Raw genomic sequence first — 13,079 nt, 5'->3', positions numbered from 1 at the left:
CACGCGTTCCGGAGAGTTCAAATAGTTGTATCCCTGCGCCTTAGCAAGGCGATGGAAGTTAATATGAAGCAGCGTCCCCGCTTGGTTTTTTGGCTTTCCTGTGCCGCTACTGCAGTTTCGACCGTTAAGGCCGTAGTTTAAGGGCGCTAAAGCCAGGATTGTATTTCGCAAAAAGATAATTTTTGCAGAATAATTAAAAATTAAGAAGCAGGAATAATTTAACTAAATAATAAAAGGAACTCAAATCTACAATATAATGCAAAACAATTTGGAAAATCTCGTCATGTAAATACAGAAGATTCGAAAACGCCTTCAATTGAGGCGTCATACCTCACGCGTTCCGGAGAGTTCAAATAGTTGTATCCCTGCGCCTTAGCAAGGCGATGGAAGTTTAATATTGAAGTAGCGTCCCCGTTTGGTTTTTCGGCTTTCCTGTGCCGCTACTGCAGATTCGACCGTTAAGGCTGGAGTTTAAGGGCGCTAAAGCCAGGGTTGTATTTCGCAAATGGATAATTTTTGCAGAATAATTAAAAATTAAGGAGCAGGAGTAATTTAACTAAATAATAAACGGAACTCAAATCTACAATATAATGCAAAACAATTTGGAAAATCTCGTCATGTAAATACAGAAGATTCGAAAACGCCTTCAATTGAAGCGTCATACCTCACGCGTTCCGGAGAGTTCAAATAGTTGTATCCCTGCGCCTTAGCAAGGCGATGGAAGTTAATATTGAAGTAGCGTCCCCGCGTTGTTTTTCGGTTTTCCTGTGCCGCTACTGCAGTTTCGACCGTTAAGGCCGGAGTTTAAGGGCGCGAAAGCCAGGGTTGTATTTCGCAAATGGATAGTTTTTGCAGAATAATTAAAAATTAAGGAGCAGGAGTAATTTAACTAAATAATAAAAGGAACTCAAATCTACAATATAATGCAAAACAATTTGGAAAATCTCTTCATGTAAATACAGAAGATTCGAAAACGCCTTCAAATGGAGCGTCATACCTCACGCGTTCCGGAGAGTTCAAATAGTTGTATCCCTGCGCCTTAGCAAGGCGATGGAAGTTTAATATTGAAGTAGCGTCCCCGTGTGGTTTTCGGCTTTCCTGTGCCACAACTGCTGATTTGATCGTTAAGGCCGTAGTTTCAGGGCGCGAAAGCCAGGGTTGTATTTCGCAAATAAATAGTTTTGCCAGAATAATTAAAAATTAAAGAGCAGGAGTAATTTAACGAAATGATAATAGGAACTCAAATCTATAATATAATGCAAAACAATTTGGAGGATCTCGTCATGTAAATACATAATATTCGAAAACGCCTTCAATTGAAGCGTGATACCTCACGCTTTTCGGAGTGTTTAAATAGTTGTATCCCTGCGCCTCAGCAAGGCGATAGAAGTTGAATATTGAAGCAGCGTCCCCGCTTGGTTTTTTGGCTTTCCTGTGCCGCTACTTCAGTTTTGACCGTTTTGACCAGTTTTGACCAGTTTTGACCGCCAGGGGCGGACTGGCCATGGGGGTGGGGAGGCGATCGCCCCCTAACAATTTGCCGCGGAGGTCCCGAAGGGGCCCCCGCGGCGAATTTTGTTCGAGTCATCGTTTTTTTCCCGTAATGTTGTAATTTTTTTTTTTTTTTTTTTTTTTTTTTTTTTTTTTGGAACAAAACTACAGAGTATTAATTGTTTTTACATTATAAGGTTAAAATATGATTAGTAAATGGACTGGATGGATTTTTTGTAATCACTAAAAGGCCCTGAATTCCTTGAAAATTTGTCTCTAAGAGACATGGAAGGTCGCCAAAAGCATTTGTGATGAGGGGACCCCCGATGAATCCTGAGAATGGGTTATTTTGAAGTTCAAGTACTGTAGAATCCAACTCCAATAATACCTACGTTTATAAATAGTGCAAAATTTTCAAAATTTACCGGGGGAGGGCCCCCGGACCTTCTTAGAGGGGCCCCCGAACGACATGCAGGAGTGGCCCTTACATTTAGGTCTCCTCTTAACTTTTCGTCTACCAGTCCGCCCCTGAGCACTATGGGAGAACACGACTTTATAAACTAAATCATGTATCGTTGCGTTCGACGTTTAGGGAGATCGCTCAAAATATCGGGACGTTAAAACTCCAGACTTGGATGAAAAATGCACCAAGTTGCCGAAAATGTATCCACTTCATGGGTGAATGGGCGTATTTATCCCTTTTTTTTATTTTTATTTTTTATTTTTTATTTATGAACAAAACTACAGAGTATTAATTGTTTTTACATTATAAGGTTAAAATATGATTAGTAAATGAACTTTGAACTTTTGAGTCTAACTTTAGACTCCCTACAGTTAACGCATTCTGGTCTACTTGGTGTATTTTTCGTTTGCATTCGAAGTTTTAACTTTCGACATTTGAGGCGATTGTGCCACGAAGAAAAAAACTTCGTGCATGGGACCCGAAGTTGAGGTCATATGGATCTCTGAAGTTTTCGGATCACGTATCCGAAAACTTGAAGTCCAGCTGCCGAAGTTCGGGTCACATCGAGGCACTTCGGTATGTACCTAACGGAGTACTTCAGATGTCTGACCCGAATCCTTCGGTATATGTATATCGGAGTGCTTCAGATGTCTGACCCGAACTTCGGCAGCTGGACCTCAAGTTTTTAGATACGTGATCCGAAAACTTCAGGGATCCATATGACCTCAACTTCGGGTCCCACGCATGAAGTTTTTTTCTCCGTGGCGCGAAACGTCGAATTCGACGATAGACTTCACAAATGGTCGTTTCTCGTACGAAGGAACGTAAGTCCATTGCAAGATTGCAAAGTTGAGTCTGAGAAATTAATTTTTTACAAGAGTGTACTTGTGCAATTTCTGTCGCAAATGGTTTTGATTTTCGTGCGGGATCAGAAGAAAAATTAGCGACATTTTCATTTAGAAAAGACCAAGGTTCTCCCTGTAAAAGTGCAATTTACGAGGGGAAATTTGGCAGCATTGAAATGTACTTACGTTCTTCCGTGAGGGATGGACGGAACGAGGTCATGTTTGACGTGTTTCTACCATATTTTTAACAGGGAACAGAAAAGTAAACTGGAACATTCAATTGAAAGATTATTCGTTTATGTGGCTCATTACAATGGATTTGAGACGGAACCAGGACTATAATTTACCAAAGAACAGTTTACATTACGTAAAATAAATCATGACCGCCCATTAATAAAAATAAAGTATGAATATGAAATCGGGTGTATTGAAAAATTACCACAGGATCGAAGCGGTAAAAACTCATCACTGTGCGAGTAGGAATGGTGCAAAGTGGAGTGTTAACGTCGTCTCTGAGTGGACCGGCTGGAGACTGGAGAGGCCATAACACACCCGCTATTTCGACGACCGGATGACACCCAGGACTCCAGGACTCACGACTAGTATGCGTCTCGCATGTCGTACGTTGGTGGGTGATGGAACCAAGGCAGGAAAAACTTGGCGGAGAAGAAGACAGCAAAAGGAAGGATTGCGGCGGTTGCCAGCATGTAGGGGCACACGTTCATGCCGAAGATCTTCATCGTGTTCAGATCTACGTAAGCGAAGAGGGTGGAAAGAGAGATGGGGGCAACCACGGTACCTGAGATCTCGAAGGAGAGACTGATGCGGGGCTAAACGTGGTTGGTAGCAATGGCAACGATGACACTGAGGGCAAATGAGTTCCGTGTCCGATTAGATTCTCAAGCTCACCGTAACGAAGTCGACTGCTCTACTGCAGACTCCTCGCCATAAAATTAGTCCGATGTAGTCACAAATGGACCGCGATTAGCAGGAATGAACCAAGCTACATCGGCAATTGGCAGATTTAACCGGGCGGTTTAGTTATTTACGAGAGAACGTTTGTGCGGATTCTTTTGAAAATTTTAAGGAACTTGCTTCGTACGATGCAGAAAATTCGTTGAAATTTGCACCAAAATCCGCACACCCGTTTTTATGCAAAAAATTAGAATGTCCTGTTAAATTTGGCAATAGATGATGTGGCTTGGTTCCTTTCTGCTTAGCGCGGTTCAAATCACTTTTAAAAGGCATTGGCGCGGAGCGTGGTTCCTCGCTTGACGGGCTAATCACAATCGAAATCGGGAGATGCCTTGACTGATAGCGGCGATAGTCGACCGCGGACGGATGGGTGCTTTAAATTTGATTTGAGATGACATGGCCGATAACAATGCTTCTCAATGAGATCGTCTGAGGTTTGACAGGTTTTTCTTGTAATAAAATATACTCAGAATTTTCCCTGATTTTCACTATGGCCAGGTGCCGAATTTTTTGATCGGCTAAAATAGTTTCATGGTATTTCACAGAATTGTCAGGGACTGATATTGCAACTCCAGGATTTGACGAGGGATTTTGAAGTTGAACTCACTATTATTTAATTTTAAAATTGAGTTTTTAGCATTCTATGGTCTCTTGAGCCATTTGAAACTAATCTTCTGAGCCCTCTCATTTTCACGCAAGCCGGCGGCTTTACTCCCTATCAGGGTGTTTCAAAAAAACTTGTTTTTTTTTTTTTAAAAAAAAACCTTTGCTCCGTTCAAAATTCCTTGTGCTCTTGGACCTCAGTAACACGAACATTTTTAAGTGGATAGCAAGCCCCCCTCCTTCATTTTTTTTCAATAAATACCGCCAGCACCGTTGCGCCGCGCCGCGCCGCGCACCGCACCGCGAGAGAACCACTGAGTGCTCGGATAGTCAAAACGCCTTCATCTTCGTGCGTATGCAACCACGGATATCCATGGAGCCCGAATAGTTGCATCATACAGGCGTTAAAATAAAATTCGTTCAGTGTCACTGTCTGAATGGGCTCTTGTTTCTTTCAGTATATATAGAGTGGGCCAGAAGTTCCAGGACGGTCGGTTAGCTTTTGAACGGCTGCTCGTAGGAAAATGGTTTTTGAGAATGTTTTGTGTATTTTTAGTGTAATTTTTTAGTGTATTTTCTTCGGAAAATACACTAAAACATTACGACCGAGTGCCTGCGTACCTGTGTTCGGCGTATTGAGTGCCTGCAATGTATTTCTTATGGGAGCACCCATTGTGACGTAGCATTGCGTGCTGCGAGTTAGGGCCGGGCGGGGGAGTGGATTTCAAAAAAGCTGCGCAATGACTGAACTGTGTGGTCTTGATTCGTGCTTGGTGGATGTCTGTGTTGCATCTGCAAAATTGAAGGTGCGATGGCGCGAGCTGTGAATTCGCGATGTTCCGCAGCTCCGCTTTGTGCTGCCAATGAGGTGTCGTGAGAAAATTAAGAAACGAGGCTCGATTATTACGACTCTTCTATTTACGGCTGTGTTGCTCATACAGTCTTTAAATCACCGCTACAAATACAAATAAGACGAACTGAAACAAACACAGTATGGAAATAGAGCAAAGTAAAAGGAGGCGCGTTGATGACGGCGCAGAGATACAACTATTTGAACATGATGGATGTCCGATTGTCCGTGTTGCATCTGCAAAATTGAAGGCGCGATGGCGCTAGGCGTGAACTCGCATGCTCCTTTCTATGCTGCCGGTGAGGTTTCGCTCAGATTCGGGGAAACAATTATAAAACTAGGCCCGATGAGTATTGAGTGCCTGCAATGTATTTCTTATGGGAGCACCCATTGTGACGTAGCATTGCGTGCTGCGAGTTAGGGCCGGGCGGGGGAGTGGATTTCAAAAAAGCTGCGCAATGACTGAACTGTGTGGTCTTGATTCGTGCTTGGTGGATGTCTGTGTTGCATCTGCAAAATTGAAGGTGCGATGGCGCGAGCTGTGAATTCGCGATGTTCCGCAGCTCCGCTTTGTGCTGCCAATGAGGTGTCGTGAGAAAATTAAGAAACGAGGCTCGATTATTACGACTCTTCTATTTACGGCTGTGTTGCTCATACAGTCTTTAAATCACCGCTACAAATACAAATAAGACGAACTGAAACAAACACAGTATGGAAATAGAGCAAAGTAAAAGGAGGCGCGTTGATGACGGCGCAGAGATACAACTATTTGAACATGATGGATGTCCGATTGTCCGTGTTGCATCTGCAAAATTGAAGGCGCGATGGCGCTAGGCGTGAACTCGCATGCTCCTTTCTATGCTGCCGGTGAGGTTTCGCTCAGATTCGGGGAAACAATTATAAAACTAGGCCCGATGACGGAACGGTGCAGTGTAACGCAAATTACAAACCGTATATCCTATACTGCCATGCTATGGAAAAACGCCCTGTGAACCTTCAGTCGTTGCCACATTTCCTTTGATAAAACACGAATTTCCTAGTGAATGTATGAATAATTTTCTTCCAATTTTTCAAATAATTTTGTTCTCAATTTAAGCTTTGCCTAAAGCTCCAGAAAATCTCAAAGAAAAATGTTCATAACTTTCCTCAAAAATAAACCTTACATCCAAGGAAATTTGGCAACTCTCGGATGTTCATACGGCGTTCTTCCTATGCACGGCAGTATACCACACAGACTTGTGACATCACCTTGGCCTACCATACATGACGAGTAGAAATTCAAACGTCATCAGGTTATTGATAAAATATACATGTTGCTCTTTAGCGTAAAGTTCATTGAATTTCCGTGGAGAAATTTTCTCTAAATTTGGTCTATTAGAAACTGATGCCTCATTGTAGGCACCTGATAGCACTTACCAGGTATTGAATTACTGCTCTTCGTGTAAAAAAGAAAATTCACACTTCTTCAGTTTCGTGTTGCTCTCACCTGAAAATTTCAGTTTCGTATGGTACAATAAAAAGATTCTCAGGTTTTGACGTCAGCCAGAACCTATATTGCCGTGCTAAGGAAGAACGCCGTATAAACCTTTAGGCGTGCCAAATTTCCTCCGCTATATCACAAATTTTCGGGAAAATGTTTTAATATTTTTCTCCCAAATTTTCAGATAATTTTGATCGCAAGTTCACCTAAAGTTCCTGAAAATGTCAAGGAAAAAACTCAACATTTTATCGGAGGAAATTTGGCACCTCTCAAATGCTCGTACGGCGTTTTTCCTCAGCACGGCAGTATAAAGCACAAATCGTAAAAGGAATGGGGAAACAACTTTTGAAAAGCTCGTTTCCACACCACCTTAGAAGAGTCCGATCAGGTAAATGATACGGTACTGCTCCTGGAGGTAGAGCTTTGGGCGCGCTTTTTTTAACGTGGTATCGCCATGAGCCCTAATCCACGGGGGGGGGGGGGGGGGAGATAATGAAGTACTTACCAACGCTGACGCAGCTCCAGCTTCCTCTGCTCCATGCCATTTTTGATTCCGCTAAAAAGCAGCTCTGCTCGTAAGACGGAAGTAGTGCCCACTAAACCTGAAAAACGATTATAACCCTTATTTAGAAATGAGGAGAAATAAAACGGTATCTTACCTTCGGTTGCGGGAACGGCAGCTGCACCTGGAAAAAAAAAAAAAAAAAAAAAAAAAAAAAAAAAAAAAAAAAATTCGACGATCCCGGTACGATGATCCTGGTACGATGATCCTGGTACGATGATCCTGGTACGATGATCCCGGTACGACGATCCCGTTACGATGACGGCCTCCCCCAACCCCGGCTTCCGGCCCCTCCGGCCGCCAGGTTCCTTTCCCACCTCCTCCCTTTTCTTTTTTTTTTTTTTTTTTTTTTTTTCCACTCGTGGCTTGCTGAGATCCTCCGGGGCGTAACGCCTCGGAGCCGCCGTCGCCGGCAGGGGCGCCCGCCGGGACCCCGTAAGGGTCCGTTGGGCGCCCCCACCCCCGACCCCCCGCGAGGGGGGAAAAAGCCCCCCCTTGCGGGGGGGCAAAGACCCCCCTCGCGGGGGGTCGGGGGCAGGGACGCCCAACGGACCCACGGGGTCCCGGCGGGCGCCCCTGCCGGCGACGGCGGACCCCGGGACGTAACGCCCCGGAGGATCTCAGCAAGCCAGTCGCGGAAAAAAAAAAAAAAAAAAAAAAAATCCTACTCCTCCCCCCGTGATTCTACTCCGCGGCCCCTCCCCCCTTGGAAACCCTACTCCGCGATCCTACTTAAACCCCACGGACATCCCCCCTCTCCCCGGGAACCCCCTTAGGAAACCCTACCCCGCGATGCCGCACCCAACCCCACGGGCCCCCCTCTCCCCGGGACTCTCCCCCCTGGGAATCCTAGTTCCGCGATACTTCCCAACCCTACGAACCCCCCTTCCCTGGGAACCTCCCCCCTCAGCGATCCCTCCCCCCAAGCCCGAATCTTCAGCCGCATCTGAAACAAACAAGGCAAATCATGAATTATTAGTATGATTAACAACAGGTGACAAAACTGGCTTCTACATTTCTATTTAATCCCTCATCCACGTAGTTAAAAGTTTGGTTCTATGATCATCAGTGGTGTAGAGTGAATTGCGATAAATCGATTGTTATGCCATTTAATCCTATGGAAAAAGATCGACAAACAGGATGTTCGCAGTGGACACCTTAATAATCGATTCTTTACCATGGGTTTACATGGCATAACAATCGATATATCGCAATTCACGCCACGCCACTGATTATTACGTTGGACTTATAAATGCTAAAGGGAACTATTTGCATGCAACATACTTCCTTTTAGCGTGCATAGGTCCATGATCCATTTGTCCATTTATCTCTTGTCAAAATTTTAGTCAAGGCACCATGCCAAAATTCAGATATCAAAGTTTAGGTATTACTTTTTCAAATTTAAAATGCAGTTCCGTGATGCTTTTGGACTATATCATGCAGCGTTAATTGCAGATAGGTGGTAAAATAGTGCTGGGTCCACACTATTTTGTGAGGGAAACGAGGCCAAATAGAACTTTTGATTTCTATTTTTTAGAAACGTTTTGGCCTTGTTTTCCCAGCAAAATTGTGTGGACGCAGAACTATTGTACCATTTGGCTTATCCACTACCTATTTTATTATTAATCACTATTGTACCACCTTGTTACATACCGTTCCCCTCTGATGTAAGGGCATATCTCAATTTCCTTGTGAGCTCTATTTCGCATATAAAACCATGCTTTCTGAGGCTCATACGAAAATCGAGGTACTCCCTTACGTCAGATAATGCGTCCGAGCTACGTTTCTTAGTGCTTTTGTTTTTCTCGTTAATTTCAAGTTTGCATTCAGCTGTAGAGTAACTGAACTGTATTACGCAAAAAGAAATTAATTTTTCTGGCTCATTTAGAAAAATTCATGGCATTTATGTCTATGCTACAATAAACCGAAAAAGATAATTCCTTTCTACATGATTCAGTCCAATTACTTTCAGTTGAATGCAGTATTGTTCGATAGTAGGTATCACACGAGAACTATGCAGAACTTATAGGAATTGCAAATACTTTTCATCTCTTTTAGCAACTGAGGGTATTTAAGTTAAGGATACGATAGAACAAATAGGTACACATTTTGGAGGGCACTACTTCCGTCTTCAATGGCTCATCGTGCGGAGCATTTTCTTCGTTTTTTGCAGACCTGAAACAAACTAAGAATAAAAAAAAAAGAATGATTAGTTGGAGCTTAACCTAACGTGAAAATGAAAAGTTTAGTGGAAAAGTAGTTTTGTTCATGTAACATCAATTTGATAAAGCTTATGCAAACTGCTGAAGCTGCTGCTCTTACTCTAATGCAAAATTAATTATTTATTTGGAATGTAATGTAGCTAATTTTTACTTGTCGCTTGGCTGACAGAAGGGCGTAACTACACATTGAGATGAGCCCGGAAAAGCATTGAAGCATATGGAAGACAGGGCTCATTGCAGAGTGTAGTTACGCCCTTATGTCAGACGATGTGAGCGACTAATAAAAGTCATTTTAAAGTGATTATAAATGATAAAAAATTGATAAGTGATTAGAAACGTCTCAGTGTTTTTCTGCTTAATTATGCGAAAATCTATGTTAATATTTGCAACACTAAATATTATTAATGTGAAATTCAATGATCAAATTGCGAGTGAAATAGCTTTCACTGTGAGCGCTTCGTTTCTTGCCGATCTGAAAAAAAAAGATAAACAAAAGAAAATTAGGTAGTTTGAGGTTTACGGAATATAAAACGGAAAATGAAATTAAGCTGAACAGTTTGAAAAACTGTTTTTCCTACCGGTCTGAAACTACAGAAAAAGAGGAACAGTAGTTTAAAGTATACAAGAAAAAACACTAAATAAAACAAGGTGAAACAATTTTGGAGGGTATGGATTCGATCGACATGAATCGATCGAAAAATGAAAACGTGAATCGATCGACACAGATTCGACCGACAAATTATTAAAAACGCGGTGTCGATTCGATCGACATGAATCGATCGAAAAATGAAAACGTGAATCGATCGACACCGATTCGATCGACAGTTAATTAAAAAACACTCGTGTCGATTCGATCGACATGAATGGATCGAAAAATAAAAACGTGAATCGATCGACATTGATTCGATCGACAAAATTCGATCGACTCACGGCTTTTGTCGATCGATTCAAGGGTTTGTCGATCGATTCACGGTTGTCGATTGAATCGGTGTCGATCGTTTCACGTCCATCGATTCACGTTTTTATTTTTCGATCCATTCATGTCGATCGAATCGACACGGGTATTTTTAAATTAACTGTCGATCGAATCGGTGTTGATCGATTCAAGTTTTCATTTTTCGATCGATTCATGTCGATCGATTCGACACGGTTTTTAATATTTGTCGATCGAATCGTGTCGATCGATTCACGTTTTAATTTTCGATCGAATCGACACCGGTTTTTAAATAATTTGTCGATCGAATCGGTGTCGATCGATTCATGTCGATCGATTCACGTTTTCATTTTTCGATCATACCCTCCAACAATTTTTACTGTGTTCGTTTCATATTAATCTGATAAAAAAATAAATGAAAGTAAAACACACGAGAGCAAAACTAGTTTTTCATTCGAGAGAGTAATAAAAACGCAGTCAATCAATTTTCCTTGTGATTAAAATGCTGAAAATTATCTATCCGCATCTCTCGTCAATTCAGGAAAGATACATACAAATGAGAGAGAGAGAAGCTTTTGAGCTTTTTAGGGAAAAAATCCGGCTTAAGAAAAGAGTTTAACAGTTAACAGTCTCTACAATTTAAGAACTTTATTTTAGATTTTTAGAATTTAAATTTTTTGATTTCAAAAATTTTAACTTTTAAACTTTAGAATTAAAATTTTTACTTTTTAAATTTTATAATTTTTATTTTTCAATTTGATTTTTATGTTAATGTTTTACAACATTTTTAACAATTTTTTCAGACTCAATGGATCAATAGTGTATATATACTATAAATATTGTAGTAGTAGGTATATAGTGAGTAGTATGGTAAGTAAATAAGTATAGTAAGTACTGTACGTAAGTAAGTAAGTAGGTAAGTATAGTATGAGTAGTAGTAAGTATATAGTTGTGATGGTAGTAATATATATGTATTATTGACCTATTGAGTATGAACAAATTGGGAAAAATGATGTGAAGCATTAATATAAAAATAAAATTGAAAACCAAAAATTTTAAAATTTATAAAGTAAAAATTTAAATCTAAAATTTATAAAGTAAAAATTTAAAGCTAAAATTTGAAATATAAAAAATTTGAAATTAAAAAATAAATTTTTGAATTGTAGAGGATACAAATTTTAAACTATAAATTTTATTGCAGTAGAAGTAAGATATTATACACGGTGTACTCACGGATTAGGACCTGTAGCGTAAGCGTTGTGATTCCGTTATCTGACTGCACTTCACAACACAACACAACACCACTGACTGACCTACATGACCTGCTCACCCATGAAGCTTCGCTTGCTGAACCCCGACTGACTGAAATTTAGGGTTGGGTTTGCCCTTTTGTAACCTCGTAACCTGTTGGTTTGTAGCCACCACAAACAATCCCACCCCCCCCCCCCCCTGGCTGACCCCTCTCGCAATTAGGATGTATTCCAGAAACTTCTTCCTTGTTTTCCAATGGCGGAAAATCCGAGCTTTGCGGGATTTCAGGAAGGGGTGCATTCCATCACTTTCGGATGCGGCCAGGCGGGGTCCTTTGTTTCACTGAGGTGGATGATGGACCTTACGTGTCATTGTAATCAGGACATGGAAATCCCCTGTTTTGTTTCTTTGGCGGTCCGGTCAAGAAAGCTCCGGGCTGCAAAACAATGACAGAGGGGGGGGGGGGGGTCGTAAACAGGAAAAAGAACACGGAAATAAATTATTTCGGAGACAGATCCGTAACAGTGAAACTGCAAAAAATACTGAACTACAAAGAGAGAGAGAGAAAAGGGCGGGGGGCAAAGTCCAGAGAAAGTCTCTAAGTGGATCAAATTTTGGAAAAAGGAACCAACGCAATTACAGTGTTGTAAAAAGATTGCTTCTTCATAATTATCAAAGAAATCTCCCAGAATAACAAATGGACTACATTTTGCAATTTGGAACTATAAATTCTAGCTCAGTTTAAAAACACTGTATGTGCCATTAGTTTCCCAATGCATATGAGTGTTTTTTCAGATGAGCCATTTATAGTTCCAAATTGCAAAATGCAGTCCAAATAATTCTGGCTTCTCACGAAACAATTGTTAATTTTGAAGGAAAATACTGAAGGTAAAGTTCTAACATTGTACATAGATTATAAGTAATTTTAAAAGTATAGAAGAAGGTGCACGATCTTGAAAACACTGTAATCGCGCTGGTTCTTTTTTGCTGAATGCGATCCAAGTGAATTGCGTAGTTCCACAAACAAAAGCGGTACGGGTATGATAATATTAATATTATTTCTTGGTGAGGTGTGGTATAAATATTTTTCTTCGAAATATTTAGATAGTTTTGATGAAATTGCGATTAAAATTCAGGACCACGACCACAAATTCCCCACGAAATTCTCGTTTTATCTCACGAATTTTGGCAACGTCCGAAGGCTCATAAGACGTTCTTTCGCAATTCAGAGTTCGGACTGACGGGATTTGAGTGTTGACTTCAAATATTTTTTCTGCCCATTAATTTTTCTGGTTATCGATGAGAGGTATTCTCCAGCTGAGCCCGCTCTCCCTAGATCAGGGTGTCTACAGGTCCGGAAAACCCGGAGATTACTCTTTTTTTAGGGTGGCTCCAGTGGCGTA

The sequence above is a fragment of the Bemisia tabaci genome, chromosome 5, assembly GCF_918797505.1.
Source record: "Bemisia tabaci chromosome 5, PGI_BMITA_v3".
In the NCBI taxonomy this organism is placed as follows: domain Eukaryota; kingdom Metazoa; phylum Arthropoda; class Insecta; order Hemiptera; family Aleyrodidae; genus Bemisia; species Bemisia tabaci.
This window is presented reverse-complemented; position numbering follows the sequence as displayed.